This window comes from Schistocerca cancellata, chromosome 9 (genome assembly GCF_023864275.1).
Source record: "Schistocerca cancellata isolate TAMUIC-IGC-003103 chromosome 9, iqSchCanc2.1, whole genome shotgun sequence".
NCBI lineage: Eukaryota > Metazoa > Arthropoda > Insecta > Orthoptera > Acrididae > Schistocerca > Schistocerca cancellata.
Window position 1 is genome coordinate 435,732,290 of NC_064634.1, and position 17,336 is coordinate 435,749,625.

General features: G+C 41.3%; 1 pseudogene; it reads left to right on the forward strand.

Moving 5' to 3' along the window:
* Positions 1–6,035: 6,035 nt before the first annotated feature.
* Positions 6,036–6,153, forward strand: LOC126102313 (5S ribosomal RNA; annotated as a pseudogene).
* Positions 6,154–17,336: the final 11,183 nt, after the last annotated feature.

Consider the following 17,336-nt stretch of genomic DNA (forward strand, 5'->3'; position numbering starts at 1 on the left):
ATCTTAGTAAATGAGTGCTTGTAAAATGATTCTTCCATATAGTGTTCATTAAAAAAATGACGATTATTCCACTTGGGACCTGTGGAAGGTCCGTTAGCTTATTTGTTTCAGTTGTAAATATTTGTCATGTATTATTGTTTTTTCTGACATGTTCTACAACCTGGAGGACCTCCTCACTACGGATCAATTGGAATGAAAGTAAATTTAATCTAATCTCTCTGTCTACATCTGTATCAATACTCTTCAAACCACCTGAAGGTGTGTTGCAGGATACACCTAGCACCACTAGCTGATCCCCCTTTCCATGTTCCCCTCGTAAACAGCACGCGGGAAGAGTGATTGTCCGTAAGCCGCTGTATTAGCTGTACTTTCTCGAATTTTCTCATCGTGGTCATTTAGTAAGATGTATGTATGTATGTGGGAGGAAGTACCATGTTGTCCAACTCTTCCCGGCAAATACTCTCTCGATATTTTAGTAGTGATGCACAACGCATCTCTTGTAGCGTCTGCCTCCGAAGTTCCTTCAGCATCTCTGTAACTCTCTCGAGCTGATTAAAAGTTCCCGTAACGAAACGCACCGCTCTACGTTGTGTCGTCTCTCTCTCTCTCTCCCGCCAGTCCTTCCTTGTAAGGGTCCCAAACTGATGAACAGCACTCAATGATCGGTGGAACAAGCGCCTAGTGGGCCACTTCTGTCGTCGACGAGTTACATTTTCTTAAGTGTTTTCCTACGAATGTCAGTCTGGCATCTGCTTTTACTATTGTTCGTTTTATGTGGTTATTCCCTTTACGGTCACTCTGTATAGTTGCTCCTAGATGTTATACGGTAGATACTGTTTCCAGCAAGTTTTCATCAATGGTGTGGTTGTACAGTAATACGAGAGTTGCCCAGAAAGTAATGCACCGCATTTTTTCCCCCAGCCGAAAACAATGCTAAGAAGCGAAACGTTACTTATCCTGAGTGACCGCACCAAGTTTCCGTCAATAGCGTAGCTGCAGGTCAGTTTCAAAATGACGTCTGTATGTGATGAACGTTACAGGCAACGTGCCGTCATTGAATTTCTCACTGGAGAGAATGAAACTGTGGAGAATATTGACAAGCGCTTGTGCAAAGTGTATGGAGCATCTGATGTCAACGGCAGTACAGTTCGTCGCTGGTCATAGAGGGTAAGCCGCTTCGGCGGACCTCCACGATTTGCGGCGGTGGGGGAGACCATCCACGGCTGTCACACCTGACCAGTACCGAGCTGATGTCATTCGCGAGGACAGACGCATTCGCGGAAGACATTTTGAGAACGGTGAGGAGGTGATTCACACTATGAAGCACTGGCTCCGCCTCCAGCAGGATTGTTACCGATAGGGCATACACGCCTTTGTTCCTCGTTGGAGGAAGGCCGTAGAACAGGATGGAGACTACGTGTGTTTAATATTCATTATGTTCAATAAAGAATTGTTGGAGAAAAAATAGCGGTGCATTAGTTTCTGGGCAACCCGAGATTTCTTTTCCCTTGTGTTCATGGTGTATTATATTTATTCCTGTTCAGGGTCGATTCAGGGCCGACTGCTGGTGGCTACATCAGTCCTATGTAGGTCATTTTGGAAATCGATACTGTCGTCTAAAGTTCCTAGTTTTGTATAGACAGCAGAATCAACAGCTAAAAGTTTTAAAGAGCTTCCGACGCTTTCTACTAGACCATTTATATACACTGCAAGCGGGACAAGTCCCACGACACTTCCTTGGGGTACATTGGGAATTAATTTTACATATATCAGTTTTGTTCCGTCAAGAGCGAAACATTGATCTATCCGCAAGGAATTCTGAAGTCCAGTCACAAAAATGGTCCGACACTCGGTAAACTAGATTTTCTAAACGGCAGTGCGGGACCATGTCAAATACCTTCCTGAAGTCAAGGAACAGAAGGATGTCGTCGGTTCTTCCTCGACCAGTCAATCCGATATTCACCAGTCTCTTGGAACAGCTTTCTTTTAATGCAAATAAATGAAAATAACGGTTGTTATAAACAAAAAGATCATTATGTATACATGTAACTAAATTAAAGGTCCCCGCCGCGTTTTCTGTCTGTTGCTGTAACTTAAACTCAGAAACTACTGCAGGGATTTTGGTATATTTCTCACTACTAGATAAACTGATTAAAGAGGTAACTTTGAAATGTAGTTCCTAATTATAGTCAATAGAAGTCCATTACATGCAGGAGGTGGCTACATGGGTAGTAGGGGCTCTGTGACGTTTTAGGTTAAGGGTCTTCGGGAGACACAGAAAGGGCTTCGGTCTCGAAAGGTGCAAGTCGAACACAGGAAGAACGTATATATAAGAACAACAGGTGTAACAGTTTTAAATTGTCGTTCCTGTGTTGGGAACGTACAAGAGCTCCAAGTGATACTAAAAAGCACTGATGCTCAAATCATTACAGGTATTGAACGCTGGCAAAAGCAGCGATAAGTTCAGGGGAAATTTTGAGAAGGACCTAACGGCGTTCAGAAAGGGTAGTCTAAACACAGTTTACAGAAAGATGTCTTTAATCTGTCCAACAAGGCGAAGTTTCGCTCGATACACTTCTAGATAAATCAGTGAATGTGAAGCGCAGCAGACGTTTGTGGAAAGTAATAGCTTCATTACTTAACGTATCACCACATCCGTAGCTAAAGGGTAAACCACATAAACGTGGTAATAAAATGTCAAAAGCAATAAAACTCTTTCCCAACACAGAAGAAAACAATTCCAGTATTCTTGCTACATCTGACGCACAAATGGCAAGAATATTCTGCATATTCGCTGTTGAAGAAGGACTATTTATATTTAGAAAAATATTCATGTATTAGAAAGTCGAATAAAGTGTAACAGTGGGTAACCATTAGACTCCTTTAAAAAAATTTTACACGTCAAGAAAAGTGCCTATCATTTCAAGAACAGACCACAACAGAATTATATGCTTCTCATGCATGAAACTGTATTTATATTCTCTTGCTGTCGGCAGAGCAAACTGCAGCTATACACATATGTGAATGTATTTCTTCACGAATAAGTTATAGTTTATGTCGCTGAATCTATTAAATTCATTTGTTTTTGCATTTCATGATAATCACGTCTCTTGATAATTTATTAATGCCTACAACGCAAAAATGCGACGGTTATTTCGTTAATTAAGTAGAAAAAAGAATTCAAACATACATTATCCTTATGAAGCATGTGACTGCCTCCTTTCTAACCACTTGGAGTGCTAGTGCCGCTCCCGCTGCCAAACCGTAACAGATTTCACACCATATTGAGAGTCGTGACTATGTACTAGGCTGTGGTAATAATTTAATTCCGACTACTGTTCTCTGCTAACGTCTCTCACAGTTCCCACTTAGTCGAAAAGTACGACGTTTCAATCTTTACCTCTGCTGCTCTGGACCACCTGCACTAGCAAATGTAGTGCTTCTACATCGCGTCTTGGGAGTTACTGAATTTTTTATTTCCCGATGAAAGAGAATGTTGTGTCATACAATCCACGTACGTGACTAAATGCCAATTATTTCCTTGAGATTAATAACCTATTCCTTGCTAATCAGTTTTCCTTTCATTGCAGGGGACAACATGAACAAGTTTCTGAACGACGACTGGGAAGAGATCCGGAAGGAGCTCAGGCCGACAATTGAAGAAGCATTATCTGTGGCCTTTAAGGACATCTCCAATAATTTTTCAGTAGGTGCCATATAGTGACATCTCCCCACCAAAGTGAAAACTGCGCTCCCCTCACAGACTCACTTAGACTTAAAGAATACTCATTATTGCTTACCCATTTTATACATTTGTACAAAAATACGCCTATTACCAAACAAACTTGTTTTTAATACTTATTCGTTTTTCATTCTATAGCGTTACAAAAATCCCACTGAACAAAATATGTTGTTGGTATCCCAATAAGATACCGAGATATTAAACTCTGAAATGGAAATTCTCTGATTTCAAAATTCCATTGGATATTATCTAGTTGCAAACTAAGCGCCCAACGGTACAAGAGCTGCTACAAAGATTTACTCTAAATCCCATTCAAGAGGTCATTGATCAAATAATCCTCGTCAAAAAGTTGGCTTTAGAAAACACCAAATCTACTGCTACTAGATATTAATATTGGCAACTCTAGCAGAAGCTGGATTTCAGCGAGGTCTCGAATCCGTTGCAATTTTTGTATATCTAGCGGCAATTTGTGGCACTGTATGGAGAGAGCGATTGATGTCAAAGTTCGTTGAAATCATCCCAGGCCAAAAGCTGGCGTTTGTAGTAAGCAATGTACACTGTGATAGATGCTTTAAGATTTTCGTGAATGGACATCAGCTCTGGCAGCAATTCGTAGGCCTATTCACTCTGAGATGATATTTCGTCAGCTTTTATCCACATCTAATTCATCTACTACATCTAACACTTCTAGATTTTTGTGTAATATTCTAATGAAGTAAATAGAACCATAAAATGAGTGAATGAGAACAACTAATTTCCAAAAATTATTACGTCTGATGATATCCATCATCAAGTGGTTATGATGTTATGGGTGCTTCTGGTTCCAAAAAGCTTTGCGTCCAAAAGTGACTGAAATGAGTGTCTATTTAAAACGTCACTTGCAACTCTCGCAACTTTATGTCTTAGCTTTATTGGTGGGATACAGAGAAAATGTAGTCTTTTTACAATGGAGGTTACTTACTAAATATTCACATGGCCCATCCTAGGACACAGCTCAAGTGTATTGGATCGATACCAAATAAGACTGTTGGAAGACATTGAAAATATACAAATAAGGGCAGTACCAACGGTCACATGTTCGTTTTATGATGAGAGAGTGTCACGAAAGTGCAGAAAAAATGCTGAGCCGAAGAAGCTTAAAGTTGGACGCAAATTCTCTTGAGACAGTGCTTGTAACGTTCCAAACACCAGCAATATGTGAGGCATTTACGAATATACCACAGCCCCATGCGTACCTGTTTGCAGTGATTATGAAGATGAAATTAATCTAATTACAGCTTGCAAAGCATTATTTAGGAAGTCATTTTTTCCTCGCTCTATGCCTCAATTAATGGAACGAAGAGAAGTACCTTCGGCCATGCAGATTATGAATGCACATGGAGAGTAGAAGTAGATGTACATTGTGAAAGAAACCCCGCAGTGAGGAACAGCCAAACACGGCACTGCAAGGGTGACCTAGAAATAGCCAATCGCGGCTCAAGTTTCACAAAATGCGACAGTAGTCGCAGTGTGTAACACAAACCTGCCCTACTACCACCTGGTGGCCCTTGTAGCGAGCAGCAGTGGAGCAGGTCACACTGACTGGTAGGACTCTGTGGGCTCGCTTCATCGTCGCTGGTTAATGGCGGACAGCAGCGAGGTGGCAGCGTAAACGCACCAGAAGAGGCACGCCTTTAATATGATGCTGCAGTAGGATGCGGTGCCCAGAAAGCGAAATGAATCTACAAGGAAAAGCTGCATCTTAATTGTAAGAACTGTATCGCCATTGGCAGAAAGTGACGACGAGAAACTGATTACGAGGTAGTGCGCCAGACCACAGAAAGCAGAAAGACTGGGAAAGTTAGGGACGTTGTGTCATGGCCCCAGATGTAAACAAATGCGAATCATTTAGGCAGCTTTAGCTAGCAGACAACATTGTGTAAACGAAAGCAAACGACACAGGGAGTTGAAGAGCTTGGAAACGGTATATACATGGCGCAGATAAAATTTGCTCACTCGGACTTAACAGTGCGATTCCTCACGTACTAGTAATACAAAAACATTTCTCACAAAATTTCATCCTGCGCATATTTCAGGCAGTAAATGGGCATTAAATATATACAGTCTGGCAACACTGTAATCACGTGTACGGTAACTGTCTCTGTCAGTACACCTGATCAGCATTGTGCAATTGGTGCAGTGAATAGTCTTTTTGGCTTAGCGTGCAGGAGGTCGAGGGTTCGATTCTGGATCGAGGCTTATTTGTTTCAATTTGCTAAGACAGCAATTACAGTGGGTCTTCTACAAAACTTTTGGCAACGGCCATGCCGCAGTGGATACACCGGTTCCCGTGAGATCACCGAAGTTAAGCGCTGTCGGGCGTGGCCGGCACTTGGATGGATCACCATCCAGGCCGCCATGCGCTGTTGCCATTTTTCGGGGTGCACTCAGCCTCGTGATGCCAACTGAGGAGCTACTCGACCGAATAGTAGCGGCTCCGGTCAAAGAAAACCATCATAACGACCGGTAGAGCGGTGTGCTGACCACACGCCCCTCCTACACGCATCCTCAACTGAGGATGACACGGCGGTCGGATGGTCCCGATGGGCCACTTGTGGCTTGAAGACGGAGTGCTTCTACAAAACATTTGCAGTTACCTACTACGAGCACAGGAATGACAATCGTTTTCATAGGTCAGTTTTTAAAGAAGTCTTTTGAATGGCGTGGATATGAACGGTTTCGCACCACTCCATCCACTAAATTCCAAACTTGTTTTGTGCGTACCCTTCCCCATCGGTCCCATCGATTAATACGAACAACAATCCGGCGCGCAGATCGCCCAGTACGGCGTCGAATGTACTAAGACCTGCACCAAGGCTGCCGGACCTGCCCCGTAACGGGCCTCCCGGCCAATGACGCCAAACGATCATTCGCATTTTCCATACCAACTACTATTCTTGCCAAGTTTAGGTCCATTACATTTCATTGGGCCTTCACCAGTAAGACTAGCAACGTGCTTTGCAAATAATTTCTATGGAACCAGTGTGGGAGGAAACACACAAAACAGCTTTGGAATGAAACAGATGCACTGGTGTCAGACAATTCGCGTCCACGACGTGCAAAAGACTTCTTTGAAAGATGACCAGTGAAAACGATTGTACTTCCATTTCTGTATTCATAGTATGTAACTACAAATGTTTTGCAGAAGACCCACTGTAATCGCTGTAAGACGGTTAAGACGCCAGTACCGTACCACGCAGACAACTTTTAGCAAATAAAAACAAATAACCCTCGACCCAGAACTGAAGCCTCAACCTCCTGCATGCTAACTCACAATGCTATCAACTGCATTAACTGCACAGCCTTGCTCTCCTTGCTCATAGAGGTAGTTGCCGTACATGTGATGACAGTGTTACCAGATTGCCAACCTTTGACGTCCATTTACTGCCCGTAACGTGGGCAGGACGAAATTTTGTGTGAGGCATTCTTGTATTGTCAGTACGTGAGGAATCGGTGCTCGAATTTTTCTTCACCCTGTATGTAACTGAATTTGAAATGATATGAAATTATTGATCCGTTCAATGGAGATAACTTTTGCACCTAGCATTGAAAGCTAAGTTTCGTATCGGCTGAGGTCAAGTACATATCATTTTGAAGTCACACACAGTCTTTCGACCTCTATCGAAACAGTTACTACCGTCAGTCACCGCTACGAGTGTCCTCTCAGAGTAGTGATTAATACACAAAGCGACAGGTCAGATGGTACGCAATGGCGTATAAGGTCACTTACAAATGATATTCACTGCTATAAATTACTAATAACTGAAACGACACACAGCACTAAATAACGATAATGAGCCTGGATTTTCAAGCACTATCAAATCATAACATATGCAACCATTCATACAGTATTATATCGTGAGGCATAGTGAGGAGATAAATCAATAAAAATATGCGGTATTGAAAATCAGTTCTATAATAATTTCTATTTTGTTCTATAGCAGTACACAAAAACCATTTTTTTCCGAATCATCTTCACTTATGCTCAAACATTTTTGCACATAGGAAAACAGTTCTGCACATAGAAAACTATCTTTCTGCGTCACAGGAAGTAACAGGTGCAACATAAAGTGAAGAAATTTCAGACAAAGTCAGATCAGGTTGACAGTATTTTACATTTTCACTGCTAAACGTTAATTTGCCTGCTTCGTAAACTTAAAATCGGGATTTGATCCGATAACTTTGTGCATCTTATTTTTTTGCTGCAACTCCAGCTTCTCAATAACATGAATGCAAAGATTTCCAACTTCTTCAGTAAATGTCAAAGATTTCACCATTTACTTTTCGCTTCCAACTTCGTTACTGTCGCAGGCAAATACACAGAACTCCATTTGATGTAAATCAGATCTTTCTTCAAATTGGTTTCCTTGTATGCCACATCCACAAGCTGCATTACTCCCTTCGAAAGTGTTCGCGAACAAAAACCGACAAAAATAATTAAATCACAGTAACTTGAAGATTTTCAATACAGTGAAGCAATCGAATGTTTACTTCAATAAATTTGCGAAAATTTACTGTCTATTACCGACTTAACTTCATTAAAATTATCACTGTAAAAGATGGCAGCATTTAGCCAGGTGCTCCATTATGTTAAAATGGGTTGTGGTGGTAAAGCTAAATCTGGCAGTGTATTTCTAAATCCGGCAACACTGATAAGTGCTTTCAATACCATCACTACCAAAATGAGACAGTGCATTTCATGTAACTTAACTAATGCTGTCAGAGTTATTAAACCTCAGTAATATGTGCCTCCATTTACCTTTATTGTGAAGGAAATCAGTGTGTTCACATTGTCGTCCTTTACACGATCTGTTTCAGCTATACGATGTAGCGCATGGGCTAGACATGTAACGTTAAGGTGAAGTATTTTAATTGCTTTCCTGGGCTTCATCATACATGAGGCAGCGCCGTTTAACGACAGGACCCTTTGTTACTTAAATTTATTGTCACAAAATACGTTGACTTCTTCCAAAATCTGCCGAGTCGAATCGGGACGCCTGCGATCACTAAAAAGTTTACGGACTATAACAAAATACGCGAATTTACTCATGTTCTGCGCTTTTGGCTTAATCCATTAGAAAAAAAGCATCAGTGTCTACATTCATGCAATTATATCAACGAGATCTTTGAAATATGCGTTTATTACGCAAATCGCAAAACCCTGGCTCCACTGACAACTATGTAAGGCCTATCGCGCACAATATAATTTCATCGCCAAAGTTGGCTGAAAAAAGAATCAAAATATTGGCAGCTTGAATTCAAGCGATGTCTACCGATAAGGTACTATGAAGACGAAGAACGAAGGAAGTATGGGCGCACTGTACCAGCATTCAGATACGAACTGCACTTGTACCGCTAACCCACATTATTTATTTACACGTCAGCAGAAACAACACCACATTTCATTCCTTTTACAAGACACTAATATTAAAGCAATTTATGTCTGACAGAAAAACAGCTTAGTGTTTGAAACTAGTCTATAATTGTCAGAAATTCTTTTACAAACGTGTTATTTCTTGTGAGATCTGCTTGGAGAACGTGTGCTTCAAGGCATTATGGTGACCCGCTCGAAATCGAACAATGTTTGTACGAGCGAATTCCGAGATCAGTTGCCACAGAAACGTCCTTTGAGAATGTGTAACCTGCAGTAACCAAATTTTCCTGTTTTTACATGATTTGTAAAATTCATTCGTATCCAAAGAAAACTGCCTCACAAAAACCTTGATAAACTGTCTGGAAGACTTTTTTCCAGAATAAAAGTACCCTCAGTATAAATGCGACGTCGAAGATCTCCATATCCATTAAACATACATGAATATGAGATGCTCTGCAGTGCTTCCACAGAAAGGTATAATCGAATCGACGTACGTATTTTGTGTTTTGCGGAAGGGAGGAATTCAGGCGTTTGCTTATTGCTTACCTTCTGACGGCTCTTGCATCGTTGCTGCGTGTTCTTACTGCAGTCCACGGTTTTCTTAATATTCTGCTGACTGGTGATGCACACACGCATGTTGTCCTCCAGTCACCTCGCCTCAGACTGTTGCTACGCAGCGGCGTGGGCCTCTGAAAAGACCCCTGTATTGTTAAGAACTGCGTCACCACACGACATGTTTGTTTTTTCTAAGAGCCGTACAGTTGAGGAAACTATCCAGCGATGGTAGCGAGAGGATAACTACGCGAGACGACCGGTGCAGTGCCCGCGAGGCTACAGAGCCTCTGGAAAGAAGAAAAAGAGGAGAATATTAAAACGGAGAAGGAAAGTGGGAAAATTAGTAAAATCGATAAGTCAAGAAGAACTATGTTGAAATAATGTAAGATTTTTTTGTAGATCATCTTGACGAAAGATATGCGAATCATTTACCTGATTTTCGCAGGTAAAAGATCGATCTACATTTGTATACCAACATAAGTAAACTGACTGTATAGAACGAAAGGGCGTTGATGTGAGCAAGTGCTTCTGCCAAGGTTCTGACGAAGCATCCACCATGAGCGGCTTATAGAATGATGTTCGAAGAAAAATCAAGTCACAATTGAAATTTAGGACTTAACAGCGCTGTATAGGCAAAGAGACTAATCAGGAAATAATCCGATCTTACAAAACAATTAAGAAAATTACATTTTACGTTGCATAATGGGACGGCGATAGGATTTTAAAATTTTTCGCGAGAGTACTTCCAAGGTAACGCTAAAGAGACCAAATTCAACGCACTAGGATGGCGACCAGAAACCATCTGTACACTTAACCAGTCATTCATATATATTCGTAAGGCTCAGACACGCTTTGTTCGTAGGAGTAAGAAATGTAACGAACGAAGTATAGCAATAGATATTATAACACAGTTGTATGCTTTTCAGATGGAATATGAATGAAGAGGAAGAGCTGACACAACACCTAAGGACTTGCAGTGTAAGCATGTTGACGTTGCAGCTACACATCGATTTTTAGGAACGACGTTATCATAAATAAAAATGAAAAGTTAGCGTTTAACGTCTGTCGACAACGAGGTCATTAGGAACGGAGCACAATCTCGGACAGAGGAAGTGTGGGTACAGGTATCGAGCGTATAATTCATGCAGTTTGGGGGGAGGGGGAGGAAATCCCGAAATACCTTAATTTAGATTGGGGGGGGGGTGCGTCGGGGAGGTACCAGGATCTGAATAGCCACCCTCACGAGCGCGCGTCCAGTGTCTCACCATTACGCCACCTCTGTGCGTTACTGTAAGAAATAAGTGGCATCGAAGTATCATTCGACAAGTTGCTTGACAAAACTTCTAACATGTGTGAAAGATGGGCTATTAAGGAACGAAATCCTCCATCGGCCTTACGACATTAGTGAGACACTGTATTGCAATGGTACCTAATGTCCCATCATGTACTTGGTGCCAAAACTGCAGATAGAACAGGAACTTTATCGTGACAGTTGCACAATTTCGATTACATCACGACAGACTCCGGGAACAACTCTACCGCCTCAATGTGATCACACGTTTTCCATGTGAATGTGGCAGCGAGAATGTTGTAAATCACTTTTCCGTGAGCTTACACAAAAAACTAATTCAGTGTCTGATGTCCGCTGGCTACAATTTAGTAACATACACTCAAACTCATTTACCGACAGAGGACTAGTGTATACATTCCTGTGTGATTTTACAGCAGAAGGACGAACAAGAATACAGCAAAAGCCATTTTTTAATTTTATTTATTTTCCAGTTTTTTCCATTATAAAATACAGCGCAAACTCGGCGAGAACCGCATGCTTGAACATAAACGCAGATACTAGCCAAGCCTCCAGGTTAAGCTTTTTATTGTGATCACGATCGACACATGTTCAAAGTCTTTAATAGGTTGCAAGTGTCAATCATGGTCAGAACAGTGTTTTGTGCGGTTGTGAGTGCGTTATGGTGGTGCTTACTGAATTCGAAAGTGTGAAAACTGCTAGTTGTCGTACGGGTATTTGGTGCTTCCGTAATCAATGGAGATTAAGTATTTGATATTTCAGGAGGCACCAGTCTCTAAGAGGATGGCAGCAGCAAAATGTACTGCCGAAAACAAATAATGAAAAAAATACAAAAACACGAACGGATCCCCATCAGGCAGGAATGGCAGGACGAGCTGGAATTCCGAAACCATTCATAAGTGATGCTGATGCCCATAACGGGGAAACGTGGTGCCGAAGCCAATGAACCTGGACTATGGAGAAATGGAAGTAAACCATTTGATCGGATGAGTCTTGCTGCACACTATTTACAACCTCTGGTCGAGTTTACGTCCCAAGAGTGAAACATGACTGGGGTTCGGTGATGACTTGGGAAGCCTTACCGGTAGTATTCGACAAACCCCATGGGTACTCTGCAGTTTCGCAACACTGCGAAGGATTATGTGACCATTTCGTCGGAATTACTCCATCCCAATTTTTTCCTCGGTGCTGATTCTGTGCTCAGAGACGACCTGGATACAAACCACATAGCTCGTATCGTGCAGGACAGGTTTTCAGCTCGAGGATGAAGTGGTGCAGTACCATAGCCATCACAGTTAGCAGATCTCACTATTATTGAGCCACTGTGGTTTACTTTGGAGAGAAAAGTGCGTGATCACTATCCACGTCCATCATCGTAATCTGAAGTTGCCACATTTTGCAGGAAGAAAGGTATAATATTCTCTTGAAAATCATACAGGGCCTGTATTTATCCGATACTAGACGGTTTGTGCAACTCTCTTAATAAATGGATAAATATGATGTATGTTATCAGTCCTCTTTTCATATCAATAAACGTATTTTATTGTCATCAGGTAATGAATTTAATGGTTAATTGTTGTTTTTTTATGATTCAGGCTGTTATACATTTAAATGTTGAAAAATTACTCTGAAGGTGGCTTTATGGGTGTTGCCGAAAAGCCATTAATAAGCTGAAAAATAATCAATAAATTACCTCGATGAGCGTTGCGACTACGACAGACTGACGGACCCCTTAACTGTTCTTAAAAAGTTATCCAATGATGGAAAACATTTATTCTTGGATTTAAGGAATGATGTATAGTATAGAGACATACATAGCAATACAACTTGCTTTCATACAATCGTCTGTGACGAAGACTTAAAAGAGAGCGCTTAAGTATTTGAAGACATTTTATCATCACATTCCCTTCTGTTTCCAACAGACCTAATTTAGATAAGAATTACATTTTAAGCACAAGAATAAAATGTGTATGGTGTACTAGACTTAGCAGAGGTGGTATTGAACTACAGTGAAGAAGGCACAGCCGTTATGATGTGTCTCACAAAATGCTACAAAACTAAGGGTTCCTTCTTTGCGAGATAAAATGCGTTTTTTAAAAAATATATATATTTACATCCTACAATGCGTCTGACATGTATATTCTGTTTTTCAGTGATATCAGTAGGAGAAGGATAGTGCGAATGATCACACGTTTGTTTGACTGGCAGAAGAAACAGAAACGACTAAAAATCTTAACTGGCAGAAGTCGAAGCAAGCAGTTGTACATTCCTCGAGAACCTGCTTGGAAAATGCCAAGGCTCATATTTCAGAGAACAAACCGTCAACGTTCATTAGCGCCCTACTTATCCGTCCCGCATAGAGTGTGCAGAACGTGGCCTCGCAGAGAGTCGTAGAACCAGTCGTTCTTCGCACCCTCCAATCCCGAATGAAACAGGAACAGAATTCATTTTATAGTTCAATAACAAGTATCCCTTCCCAAGTAGGTTACAATGATTTGCAGAGTAAAAGCAGGTGCCTTGCCACGGTTTGCGTGGTTCCCTCTCGTCGGATGTTCGAGTCCTCCCTCCGGCATGGGTGTGTGTGTTGTCCATAGCGTAAGTTAGTTTACGAGTAAGTTAGATTAAATAGCGTGTAAGCCTAGTAGTTTCGTCCCATAGGAACGTACCACAGATTTCCAGTAAAAACAGAGTAGCAGAGGTATAAACCTCGAGGTGGTGGACAAAAATATGGAAAGACTACAAACACAACATATTAGTTTGCCAAAAACAGTGTAGGAAAACAGTTGGCATTCAAAACAGCTTCCAGTCGTCTCGGAACGGATAACTGCAGGTCCTGAAAGCTTATACTATTCCTCCAACAAAATAGTGGAACGTTCAAGTAACTAAGTTTTAGGATTTTGAGGTGGATAGCGATCACCCTTTACTCCAAGATAGGCCATGCAGGCTCAATAGTATTGAGATCTGATGGCCAAGGGAGAAGCGAACAATCATCTCCATTTTCACAAAACCAATGCTGGACGATACGATCTGTGTGAGTAGAGGCCTTTTCTTGAAACTCGCCGTGTACCGTGGGGTGGACCCGATCAGCTACACTGGTCACATGACCATTGTAGGATAACCATATGGCTCATGGAATACCACGATACGGCTGCTCAAATCGTCACCGAATACTCGCCACGTTGCCACGTTCTGTGCCAGAAGTTAGAAACACTGTGCAACAACACTCATCTGATCGAAAAACTTGCTTCATTGTCCAGGTTTGCATCACTGGATTTGCTTTGGAAACCCGGGTCGCCTGCAATTCGCTGCTAAGGGGACTCCATTAGTGTTGTTTTGATATTGCCAAGGTTCACTAGTATGATATCCAGTTCTGGAGTGGCTTTTGCAACTGTCATTATCTTATTTTCCGTCACGATCCTTTTCAATGACCGTCTGTCACGATCACTCAACACACACATTCGCCAGCGCTATGACGTAGTGGATAGTGTTTTCCCGCTTTTCCTGTATGGGGTGCAGATCGTCGATGCGGTGCCTCTTGAAACACAAAACACTTCAGCTACCTTGGTTACGGAGGCGCCCACCATACAAATAGCAACAACTTGACCACATTCTAAGCCACACGTATTGGGAACATCGCACACGTGCCGGTCGGCACAACTTAACAGGCTTGGCCAGTATCTGCATTCACGCTGAAGCACACATTTATCGCGCTGTTTCCATATTTTGGCCAAACCTGTAATCAAACACTGTCTTTTAAGCAAAATTTATTTTCAAAATAGCTATATTTTGGCCCCGAGCTTCGACTGAAATAGATCAGTATTGTGAAACATGGTAGAGGTGAAGGAAAAAGTAATCGAAAAAGTGTATTCGTTTGGAGAGAAAATACATAAACATAGAATGGCTGTCTAAGCGAACAATTTTTGTAACACAAAATTAAGTAGATCAACAGAAAATCAGCGAATACAGAACATAGTGCTGCAGAAAGTAACTATATTGAAATCCATCGAAACAATGACGAAACAAACCGAAAACGCGAACTTGCCCACAGAAATTCTAAATGCACTCAACGTTCCCGGTGTGCCCTCATGAAAAAGTTTCTAAACGTCATAGAAGCTGAATTATTCGCCAGAAATAAAAAGACAACGCAGTATGTATACAAAGAATTCGACTCATTTCAACACTCTTGCCATTAATCTGTAACAAAAGACTTTAATTTCCGGTAAGACTAGCGTACACAAGTACAGTGCTGGGAGAATCCTTTCTTTTTTACACGGAGAGGTACACGTAGCTTGTTCACATGTTTGTCGACCGCCAAACTTATTCGTCATTGCACCCGACAGGAAAGCACTAAATGTAATTTTTGAGACTAATGTTTGAATAAGTTACGTGCTACAAAAACTAGTCGATTGATTGCACAATTTCTTACAACGTAGAAATCAAAATGAAGAAGACCAAATGAAGTGGGTGCCTTTCATCTAGTATAATGTATTGTCCTACCGGACCACAAACAAGTCCAATATCGGGAGGAAGATAATCGTGACCTGCTGACACGGTGATGACATTTATAACAGTTACGTCTTGCTAAAAGCTGTGAGATATTTTCTAAATGTTGATGTGATTTACGTTTGACACATTTAGAACTTATATCGTAGAGGAAACTCATCTTACTTCATCGGTTTTATGAATTCAAACGCGTTTTCGTCTTGTAATATAATATCTACTTTCCAGTCGCATTTCGCCGTTATATATTAAACAGTGGATGCTTTTAGTTAACCGTTTGTTGTACCAAAATCTGCAGTTCGTCTCACCTAGTTGCAACGTAGCGGTTAATGTTGTTCACCGTACAGAAAATATCCTCACCTTTCAATGATATCTACTTCTGCAGTTATGTGCACACGCTTTCCCTGTCAGAAGAATACGTAACGTTCGTCGGATAGGAATAGCTGTCGTGGGAACTAGAAGCGCTACACATCTCTGCAGGTTACATAAAATATTATTTGGTAATGAGTTAAGTGAGCTTTTAAGGGATAGTGAAGGTGAGTGAAAACTTCAGTATATTGTAACTTGTTTGTTAAAAAGACACCGCCAATTTCGTGCTAATCTGAACTAAAAATTTTGGTATTCAAACGCGATAACACTCAATCGTAATTGCCAGCTTATGGTATTTAATATAGCCCATTACTGGAAGAATTGTAAGTAGGCTGTTTATGTTTTCTTATTGGCAACGTTACGTAGCGCTCTGTATGAAAATCACTGGCTGTGCTGTGTGCAGTCTGTGGCTAGTTTGCATTGTTGCCTGCCATTGTAGTGTTGGGCAGCGGCAGCTGGATGTGAACAGCGCGTACCGTTGCGCAGTTGAAGGTGAGCCGCCAGCAGTGGTGGATGTGGGGAGAGAGATGGCGGAGTTTTGTAATTTGTCATGAACTGCTATATATATTATGACTATTAAGGTAAATACATTGTTTGTTCTCTATTAATATCTTTCATTTTCTAACTATCCCTATCAGTAGTTAGTGCCTTCCGTAGTTTGAATCTTTTATTTAGCTGGCAGTAGTGGCGCTCGCTGTATTGCAGTAGTTCGAGTAATGAAGATTTTTGTGAGGTAAGTGATTTCTGAAAGGTATAGTTTAATGTTACTCAGGGCCATTCTTTTGCAGGGATCTTTGATAGTCAGATTGCGTTGCGCTAAAAATATTGTGTGTTAGTTTAAGCACAGTCTTGTATAATTTGTTCAAAGGGGACGTTTCATATGTCGACCCTTAGCCGAGGATACCCAACTGGAATCTTCTGATTTTTTCTTGTAGTTTGTGTAATTAGTGTAGATTTTGTTTATTGCTAGCGCGTAATTGTAGAGAGAATCTCCTTTGTAGTTGCAGCTTTTCATTGTTGTACAGTAAAACAGTTGTGGCATGCATGTAGATTTGCACCAAGTATTTCGCAGCTGCAAAGTAAACTGAGAAATGACAGTGAAGACGAAAGCAGTGTGTTAGCGCCACCATGTAATGAATTAACTAATATTCAAAGTAGTAATTTGGTAACTGTGCATCGGGAAATGGAGCGGGCGTCAAATAATGGTGTAGACAGTGAAACAGGCAGTGAACAGGGAAGCATTATCGATCGATCGGTCGGCAACAGCTCGCCTCAGGAATCGGGAATGACAGAACACAATATTGCAAATACTGTAGACTCAGGTTTTGGGTTCTCATCGTTTTCTCAAATGAGTCAAGACACATTTTCCGCTTGGCAAAATGTGAATGTTGCCGGTGCAAATTCACTGCCGAAAAGCACTGAAGAACATGTTTCAGACACCAGTGCAT